This window comes from Salmo salar, chromosome 18, assembly GCF_965601325.2.
Source record: "Salmo salar chromosome 18, fSalSal1, whole genome shotgun sequence".
Classification (NCBI taxonomy): Eukaryota; Metazoa; Chordata; class Actinopteri; order Salmoniformes; family Salmonidae; genus Salmo; species Salmo salar.
In genome coordinates this window covers 94,826,161-94,833,660 of record NC_138308.1, presented here as the reverse complement: position 1 = coordinate 94,833,660, position 7,500 = coordinate 94,826,161, and the positions used below count along the sequence as shown (strand labels likewise).

The 7,500-nt window shown below is 42.3% G+C and overlaps 1 protein-coding gene across 1 annotated transcript in view; it reads right to left on the bottom strand.

Moving 5' to 3' along the window:
* LOC106578148 (cytochrome P450 26B1) overlaps positions 1 to 1,022 on the bottom strand; it is a 31,634-nt gene extending 30,612 nt beyond the window's left edge. The window contains 1 exon segment of the mRNA XM_045701646.2: positions 1 to 1,022. This exon segment is cut by the window's left edge and continues 213 nt beyond it. The gene's annotated coding sequence lies outside the window, so the exon portion shown is untranslated.
* Positions 1,023 to 7,500: the final 6,478 nt, after the last annotated feature.

Sequence of the window (7,500 nt, the reverse complement as noted above, 5' to 3'; positions counted from 1 at the left end):
ATGAAATCACTGATCTCACCACCGTGCAGGTTGAGGGAAGTTGGGTTATACGGAATTGGAAATGCTCTGAGGATGATCAATCAATATATCGATAAAAATGACTTGATTGATTGTAATTGATTGATTATGAAATATAACTATAAAAATGCTAGTTGTGTGTTGTTGTTGTTGTGTTGTTGTTGAAATAGATAATTCAGTGGCGTGAATAGGCCTACAAGTAACTCTACAGATGGTGCGCTAAACTCTCTCCCCCTCTCGCTCTTCCAAGGCTATCAATCAGTGTGTAAAGAAATATGTTACAAAGTCCTTTTTCAAAACTTCACCTTCAATAACTTTAATGAAGGAAAGCATTCAACGAGAGTGGAAACTGATGAATTAACGTTTGAAATCTCATTTTGGTTTGATTTCTAGGTCAATTTCCCCTAAATAAGCTAATATAACAACAAGTGATAGAAAGGTCCGTTTGACAAGTATTTGTCCCGCTCTCAGAGCGCACGTGGAAACAGTGAGCGAGTCTCGGAAAGTATTCTGAAAATAAACCAGGGCTTTTCTTTTAAAAAAGTTACAAGAAATGGAAAGTAGAGGAAAAACTTCCCAGAATAACCCCTCTCCCTCTATGCCGCAAAAAAAAAGAGCTTATTATACCTTCAAAAATCTTTCTCAAGATTGTAAAATAAAGTATTGTTCAAGAGGCAGACGAAGAGAAAAAATAAAAAATGGAAATAAAAATGTTACAAAAAAAATAATAATAATCCGTTTTGCAGCAGATCGCGCGGGAGCCCGATGGAGCCCGAGAGCGACGGTCACCGAGTCTTCTGATGCCTCTTTAGGCAACCGTTAGTCGTCTCCCCTGTCTCTCTTTACCTTCTTCTCCAACTAGTAGCGTTCGTTCTCTCACTCACACACACTCTCTGTCGTGTCACTCTCTCTCTCTCTCTCTCTCTCTTTCCCTCTCGAACTCTATCTCTCTTTCACATACAGGTTTCTCTGAGTGTGTGTAGTGAGAAGCGCAGGCAGCCTCTCTCAGTATGTGTTTATATAGTAACAGGCAGGCTGCGCGCCGGCAGGCAGCCAGGGTTGGAGCGAGCGGTTCCCCCCCAACCCCCGTAACACCTCCCCACGGAACTACGAGACGGCTAGGCCAGCTAGAGACTCCCCCCCCCCCCTTCCCTTCCCTTCCCCGGCTCCCACCCCCATCCCTCTAACCCCACCATACACACCAGGCTACACACGCCCAACGCCACCCCACCTCTCTCTCTCTTCCGAGTGCGGGGTGGAAAGTGAATAAGACGGGGTTGGAGCGTGCGGGACCTGGCGGCCCGCCCGAGAGAGAGTTGGGGGGGGGGGTTCCCGCTACTGCGAACCTCTCACCTGGGTGTCGGATACATACACTTGTATTGAATCAGACATATTCACCTATAACTGTGTGAATGGGCATGTGATGATGATGAAGTTTTTATTATTAATTCATTTATGTAACTATAGTTATTTATAGGTATTTCTGTGTTTCATTATTATAAAGAGACGGAGACCGTTTAGAATGTTGTCTGATTTGGAACACAGCGCCGTGGCTCCAAGACTTTTCTTTACAATATTTCCCACTCGGTCACTCATCAATGTTCTCCGTTTCGCCCACCCGGTTCCCGAAGACGGTAATGATCCAAAGACAATCGATGGGGGGGGGGGGGGGGGGGGGGGGGGTAAGGTGGGGGCGTGCGTAACGGGATTTGTTTCATTGCTTGGAACTGAAGGCCAACTCGCGCCATATGAGGATAGACTATTCAAATTACACAGAAAGATTATGAACAGCAAGTACACGTTAAGATGTAGCCTATTGTCATTCAATGAATTGTTAATTAATTTATGCATTTATAGGCATCAGGTTAATCACGAGCACACAGGTATAGTGGTGAAGGTAAGTTCTTCTCTCTTCCACTGCGATGTTCTGACCCCGCGCATCAATGTTGATCCATATAGTGCTGCCTTCGCGAGCTCTGGTGCTGCACACACACACACACACACACACACACACACACACACACACACACACACACAACACACACACACACACACACACACACACACACACACACACACACACACACACACACACACACAGTTAATCAGAAGCATAGAGTTGATGAGAGAAGACGTGCTTAGCAGCCTCCTGGCTACATTCACGATAATAGACTCATGTCACATGTAATATTTACACACAGACAACCTTAGTTGAATACAAAATTAACCATTTAGTGTAACATTGGTATCGTTGTACAGTTTACACAGACACACACACACACACACACCATCCCATTCATTCCAACATATGTCAGTTTGTCTGCGAAAAAAAATACATAAAAATTCTGGACAACCAGGGTATGCCCTGTCTCTCCCCTCTCTCTTTCTCTCCCCCTCTTTCTCTTTCTCCTCTCCCCCCTCTCTATCTATCTCCATCCTCTCTCCCTCTCTCTTTCTCCATCTCGTCTCTATTATTCTCTCCATTCTCTCCTAGCCAAAGAAAACTTGCCGTGTTTGCACTGAATGAAGCGAGAGGGTTTCTGTGCTTTTTTCTTTTTATGATATTTTTCTAAGACATACCAGGAATCTCTCTTTCTCTCTCCCTTTCTGCTCTGCCTATTTCTCTCTCTCTCTCTGCCTGTCTGCTTCTCTCTCTCTCTCTCTCTCTCTCTCTCTCTCTGCTATGTCATCTCTGGCCATCCGTGTCAGTGATGAAGTATATAAGTATTACGCACGGCCCTACACTGCCGCCTAGCGGGCACAACAGTCATTGCAGGTGGCTTGACGCACACGGGGGAGGCCAGTGTCTGTTGCCAAGGTCGATGGAAGTTCAAGTGAGTGAGATTGAAACTGTCAAACGTAGACTACAACTTTGTTTACTTGATTTAATCACTCTATTCAACTCTGTTAGGGTATATATTATAATATATGAGTGCCTCATATGTTTATATCAGTCTTTCTAAATCATATTGCTCCATATGCAGGGGTGGCAGGTAGCCTAGTGGTTAGAGTGTTGGGCCAGTAACCAAAAGGTTGCTGGGATCGAATCCCCTGAGCTGACAAGGTAAAAATCTGTCGTTCTGCCCCTGAACAAGGCAGTTAACCCACTGTTCCCTGGTAGGCCGTCATTGTAAATAAGAATTTGTTCTTAACTGACTTGCCTAGTTAAATTAAAGGTTAAATAAAGGATGAAAATACACAAACATAGCAGATATGGATCATACACCCACTAGATAAGACACCATACACCCCATAACACCATACACCCCATAACCTCATAACCCCATACGGTTACACCTGAATTAGACCCCTCGTCTATAATACACTTCACTGTAGCTTAAGTATATCTTACTCAACACCAGAACATAGACGTCTTAAAACACGATCCACGTCATCATGTCTGCATCACAAAAGACAATCTACTCCAACAAGATCTCACAGTTTGACTTCAGATTCTGACGTTTATCCACATTTCTCAACCAAAAAAAGTATAACTTTTTTTTCTTCTTCTTGTCAACATATAAACAAAAATATATAAATATATTATGTGATTTTTAAAGGTTGGAATGTATATGCCAATTAAAAAATATATATAACATTCTTAAATAATACTTTTATAACAGAACAACAATAACAACAAAGTAAAATTAAAAAAAACATCTGGTCTTTAAAATGAACAATTCTAATATAAAGTCAATAATATAATAATAATATTAAACACAAAGGCAGATCAATTAAATACAAGTCTAGTACAGGTAGTTTACTGCGGAGGGAAATTGCAGGTAAAGAAAAGCTGCCACATTCAGTAGAATTATAAAATGAGGAAGGAGGAGATTTCCACAGAAGTAAAATCAATCTTCTTGTCAACAAACTTTTTAAAAAAAAGCTACAAAGTCAGATGTATATTTTAGCAGCGTCAAGGTATCAGGTATTACCCCCAAACGAATGATGCTATGGCCGTAAGCGTAAAGGACACCTGTAATACTTTAGACATGGTTATCAAAGATAGAGAAGGGAAAGACCTAAACAATATCAACGAAGCAACAGAACAGGGTCGACATCAGAACAGGGTCGACACCAGAACAGGGTCGACATCAGAACAGGATCGACATCAGAACAGGGTCGACATCAGAACAGGGTCGACATCAGGAGTTTAGTCCAATGAGTGTGTTGGGGGGGATTTTGATTAAACCATGTTTGGAAAAAAAAATAGAAGAGTGGATTCTTTATTTTATTTAACCTTTAATTTAACTAGGGCAAGTCAGTTAAAAACAAATTCTTATTTTCAATGACGGCCTACCGGGGAACAGTGGGTTTAACTGCCTTGTTCAGGGGCAGAACGACAGATTTTTACCTTGTCAGCTCGGGGGGGATTCGGTAGCTGAGAGTTTTTGGAACGATGCAAACATGCCATCGATTATATAAATCATTAAATGATTTGATGCCAAGGTTAAACCAGATGAGAAGGATGGATGGAAAATGTGGTTTCTGAGTAAAAGAGCCCTTAACGAATAGGTTTACAATCCAAAGTGACATCTAGACTGGTTCCAGATCTTGAGAGTGGTTTTTTTGCTAAAAATGTTTTTTTGGTAATACCAGAGGTAGCAGAGTTATCAGGGGAGTCTGCCAAAGCAGCCAGTGAGGATGGCATACAGAAGAAATAGATGAAATAGTTTTTGACACCGTTGGTTGACTCTTTGTGCTCAGCATCATTCTGTTTCTCCAAACATAACATTTACAAAGTTGCTCCAAACGTCCAATTTCAAAGTTACGGGTTAAGGTTAAGGGTTAACGTTTTGGATAGGGTCAAAACATTATGTTTAGTCACTCATTCTGAATGGTTAAGTTAAGGGTTTAGGTTTGGGGTTAAAACATAAACCACTGTGTCACGTCCTGACCAGTATAGGGGTTATTTGTATTTGTAGGTTGGTCAGGACGTGGCAGAGGGTATTTGATTTGGTTGGTTCTGGGTGGTGGTTTGCTTAGAAGGGTGTTTGATTTATTATTTCCGGGTTTTGGGCTATGTTCTATGTTTTTCTGTATTTCTATGTTATCTCTAGTTTAGTATTTCTATGATAGGTAATTGGGTGTTGGACTCTCAATTGGAGGCAGGTGTTTGTAGTTGCCTTTGATTGAGAGTCCTATATATAGGTATGGGTTTTGTTTGTATTTCGTGGGTAGTTGTATTTCGCACTGCTAGTGATTATTGGAGCCTGTGAAACTGTCACCTGTCGTTTATTGTTTTGTTTCTTTATTCATTAAATATAATGATGAACATGCAACCCGATGTGCCTTGGTCCTCTCTACCCAACGACAGCTGTTACACACTGGGATGGAAAACACAACCTTCAGATCCGGAGTAACGGGATTATGCCCATCCACAACCCCCATCTGCAACGCCCTAGTGACCGGTTTTGAAGGAATTTCCTGATGTCCTCAGGACATGGACATACGTCCATTTTCTAAGTCAATCTTGAGCGATCTACCTGACCTATTCCCTATATAAGCACTACTTTAGACCAGGGCCCTATAGAACCCTATTCCCTATATAAGCACTACTTTAGACCAGGGCCCTATAGAACCCTATTCCCTATATAAGCACTACTTTTGACCAGGGCCCTATAGAACCCTATTCCCTATATAGTGCACTACTTTTTACCAGGACCCTATAGAACCCTATTCCCTATATAGTGCACTACTTTTGACCAGGGTCCATAGGGAATAGGGTGCCATTTGGGATGCAGATCTAATCATACACAATCCACACTATGTCCCCTGAGAATAATGTATTTTAAATGAACTAAATGTCTGAAATGTCTGTTTAAATCTGTCTAAATGTCTGTCTAAATTTCTTTTTATTTTATTTTTTTATTTAACCAGGTAGGCAAGTTGAGAACAAGTTCTCATTTACAATTGCGACCTGGCCAAGATAAAGCAAAGCAGTTTGACACATACAACAACACAGAGTTACACATGGAGTAAAACAAACATACAGTCAATAATATAGAAGAAAAATAAGTCTATATACAGGGAGGTAAAGGCAAAAAAAGGCCATGGTGAAATAAATACAATATAGCAAGTAAAACACTGGAATGGTAGATTTGCAGTGGAAGAAAGTGCAAAGTAGAAATAGAAATAATGGGGTGCAAAGGAGCAAAATAAATAAATAAATACAGAAGGGGAAGAGGTAGTTGTTTGGGCTAAATTATAGATGGGCTATGTACAGGTGCAGTAATCTGTGAGCTGCTCTGACAGCTGGTGCTTAAAGCTAGTGTGGGAGATAAGTGTTTCCAGTTTTAGAGATTTTTGTAGTTCGTTCCAGTCATTGGCAGCAGAGAACTGGAAGGAGAGGCGGCCGAAGGAGGAATTGGCTTTGGGGGTGACCAGAGAGATATACCTGTTGGAGCGCGTGCTACAGGCGGGTGCTGCTGTGGTGACCAGCGAGCTGAGATAAGGGGGAACTTTACCTAGCAGGGTCTTGTAGATGACCTGGAGCCAGTGGGTTTGGCGACGAGTATGAAGCGAGGGCCAGCCAACGAGAGCGTACAGGTCGCAGTGGTGGGTAGTATATGGGGCTTTGGTGGCAAAACGGATGGCACTGTGATAGACTGCATCCAATTTATTGAGTAGGGTATTGGAGGCTATTTTGTAAATTACATTGCCGAAGTCGAGGATCGGTAGGATGGTCAGTTTTACGAGGGTATGTTTGGCAGCATGAGTGAAAGATGCTTTGTTGTGAAATAGGAAGCCAATTCTAGATTTAACTTTGGATTGGAGATGCTTAATGTGAGTCTGGAAGGAGAGTTTACAGTCTAACCAGACACCTAGGTATTTGTAGATGTCCACATTTTCTAAGTCAGAACCATCCAGAGTAGTGATGCTGGATGGGCGGGCAGGTGCTGGCAGCGATCGGTTGAAGAGCATGCATTTAGTTTTACTTATATTTAAGACCAGTTGGAGGCCACAGAAGGAGAGTTGTATGGCATTGAAGCTCGTCTGGAGGGTAGTTAACACAGTGTCCAAAGAAGGGCCAGAAGTATACAGAATGGTGTCGTCTGCGTAGAGGTGGATCAGAGACTCACCAGCAGCAAGAGCGACATCATTGATATATACAGAGAAAAGAGTCGGCCCGAGAATTGAACCCTGTGGCACCCCCATAGAGACTGCCAGAGGTCCAGACAACAGGCCCTCCGATTTGACACACTGAACTCTATCAGAGAAGTAGTTGATGAACCAGGCGAGGCAATCATTTGAGAAACTAAGACTATTGAGTCTGCCGATGAGGATGTGGTGATTGACAGAGTCGAAAGTCTTGGCCAGGTCAATGAATACGGCTGCACAGTATTGTTTCTTATCGATGGTGGTTAAGATATCGTTTAGGACCTTGAGCGTGGCTGAGGTGCACCCATGACCAGCTCTGAAACCAGATTGCATAGCGGAGAAGGTACAGTGGGATTCGAAATGGTCGGTAATCTGTTTGTT